Source organism: Tribolium madens, unplaced genomic scaffold, assembly GCF_015345945.1.
Source record: "Tribolium madens isolate multiple individuals breed KSU strain unplaced genomic scaffold, Tmad_KSU_1.1 Scaffold_97;HRSCAF=244;Tcas5.2_LG3a, whole genome shotgun sequence".
Lineage (NCBI taxonomy): Eukaryota > Metazoa > Arthropoda > Insecta > Coleoptera > Tenebrionidae > Tribolium > Tribolium madens.
The window spans coordinates 1,280,484-1,283,302 of NW_025401069.1; positions in this window are offsets into that span (position 1 = coordinate 1,280,484).

Genomic DNA, 2,819 nt, shown 5'->3' on the forward strand with positions numbered 1-2,819 from the left:
TGGAGACGCCTTGAGAGGGAGCGGGCGAAGATCTCTTCTTCCTTCTCCTCCTCTTCTTTTCGGCGATGTTTTCATCGTCCGAAACAGGCGGGGATTCGATTTCTTCCTCAGACAGGCTCGAAGACCTGTTTTTGATGGAGATCTCGTTCTCAAGGGGGCTAGGGGATGGGGCTGGACGTTTCTTTCCAGTTTTCGCTGGGCTGAAGCGCTCCGTCTCCTTGTCGCTATCCTCCGATGGGGGGCGCGGAGTGATGGTCCCTGATGATCTCGTCGATTGAGAGGTTGTCTCCGAAAAGACAGCTTCCTCGATGCGTTGCAGCCTCTCTGTGATGGGCGCCAAAACCTCCTTCACGGCGGCCACAACGGCGGCGAGTGTTGCGTATGTGTCAGACATTGTAATTCTTTAAAGAGAGAACTCTTCCTTCCTCTAACGTGTTGAAACACGCTTCGAAGTCGGTGAAAGTTCTTRGAAACTTTTTAAATTGTTATGACTGTTCGTGTTAAAAAACACGCTTATGAATTTAACTGTGGTCGTGTTGAAAAACACGACCAAGTCACAAGTGGTGGCTTCGGAAATCTGGAATTTTCTTGCGCTTCTCAGGAGGCTGTTGGACACGTCCGCTGGCTTCGACCGATCGACTCAGAAAAATCAATCACTCATAGTGGATTCACGGCCTTATATTCTCGACCACCCCCACTCCACTGTACCGTATCTGTACATTTCTGCTTCCAGAAATGTCCACCACCCGATAGCGGTCTCCTTCCAAAATCTCCTCTACCCGGAAGGGACCCCGCCACTTTGGCAGCAACTTCCGGCTTGAACCAGCAGCTGGTTGACTTACAATCTGCATCAGCATTAGATACCTAACAGCACATTGATGTTGGTCGAAGCATCGCTTTTGTGTCATCTGATTTTTCGTTCAAGTTGAGTCCTTATTGCTGTCACGTCAATCACTGTACGAGCCTCAGGTTCCATCAGTCTGTCTGAAACGACTCGATAACCCATTAGTGCCTAACTTGGCATTACCGTAATGGACTTATTTATAGTGCCGTTAAGACCAAGTTGTATGTTAACGATATTTTCATCCCATCGCTTATCATCCGTATTAACATCGATGGTAGCTAACGAATCGAGGATTGTCGCAGCATTGTATAGTTGTGCACTATTATGCGGGGGAGGGCTGGAATCACAAATTTCTTCTAATTGGAATATCTTCCAACAACTCTTTCTAAAAAATTTGCGTATGTTTCTCCGTTAAGAGTTCCTTCAAAAAAGAAAGAACCAATCACTCTGCCTCCAATTACCCCTTCCTAAACATTAAGGGACCAGTGATTTTGCAAAACCTTTTGTCGCATTCAGTCAGGATTTTCTACTGCCCAATAAGGCAGGTTCTGTTTGTTGACTAGTCCATTATTTGCACGAATGTGCATTCGTCTGTGAATAAGGCGCTTTCAAAAAACAATCTGTTTTCTCTTATTTACAAAAATTAATCCGATTTCCAAAATCGTCTCCATGTAATTCTTGATGCAACTTCATGTGGAACGGATGAAATTTATGTGTTTTTAATATTGTTTGAACACTACGAGGGTGGATCCCTATGCTGCATGCCTACTGGAAAAATTTTTGTCCGGTCTCTGCAAACCACTCTCTCAGCTTGCATCAGTTCATGTTTCCACTCTTTACTTTGCAGTTTTGGTTTGGGATCATAGTGGTGCACCCATGACTCGTCTAGAGTCACATACCGACTGAGAAAGTTTTCTTTGTTTGCTTGGTACTTTTCCAAAAGACGCTCACAAGTCAACACCCCATTTCGTTTTTAATCACATTCGGGGCACCCATCTTGCACTCATCTTTTTCATATCTAATTCTTTATTCAGTATGAGGTGTTTTATTAGGGCTCTTTGTTCTACAGGTACCATTTTTATAAACAATCACTACACACAGTTCAAGAATTGGCCACAGCACAACAACGGTTTGTGATACAAAGTAGATATTTTGCAGATATGATGTACAGTCGAACAAAATGAAAATGACGCCTCAATAAACCAGCCCCTGCTGGATGCCGACTCTTCTAACCGCAAGCAGACAGGGTCGTAAATTATCGGATTGCAGTTTCAACATAAATTCCTCTTGGAGCCGGTTTACAGAAAGTCAAATTAAAATTTAATTCAGAATTAAACTAATTCGAATTAATTTGCCATTTACTTTGCATTGACAAACGTCAAATTAATTAAATGAAAATATTGAATATTTTTAATGAAAAATTTAAGAAACCATTTCTTAAAGAAAGACATTGACGAAAAAACAAATCATTATTAACTTAATATTTTTTTAACTGTTTTTTCAAAATAAAATTAATTTACATAATTTTTGAACGAAATAGGTTTTCTTTATTTTAAACTAGATTTTATCTGGAACAACAAATGAATTAAACTATTGTTTATTTGCGAGAAGAAAAATTAATTCCACGTGTGCCTTTATCACGAATGGTGTCATTCTCTGAGTAGAAGCGAAATTAAAATTTAATTCAGAATTAGCTAAACTAATTCGAATTAAGTTGCCATTTATTTTGCATTGACAAACGTCAAGTTTAAAATTTAATTGCGATTAACACGTTCTGTAAACCAGCCCAAAATTTTCTATTAGTTTTGCAATTGTCACTGAAAACGAATCAAAATTATTTATTTAATTAAACCAGGAAAAAAACGGCAAATTTTTTTCAAATATTTTAGTTCTGCTTTTATTTATTGATAATTGTAATACTTTTAAATTAAATAAAAACGTTTAGTTTTATAAAAACACAATTTAACAAAAACCA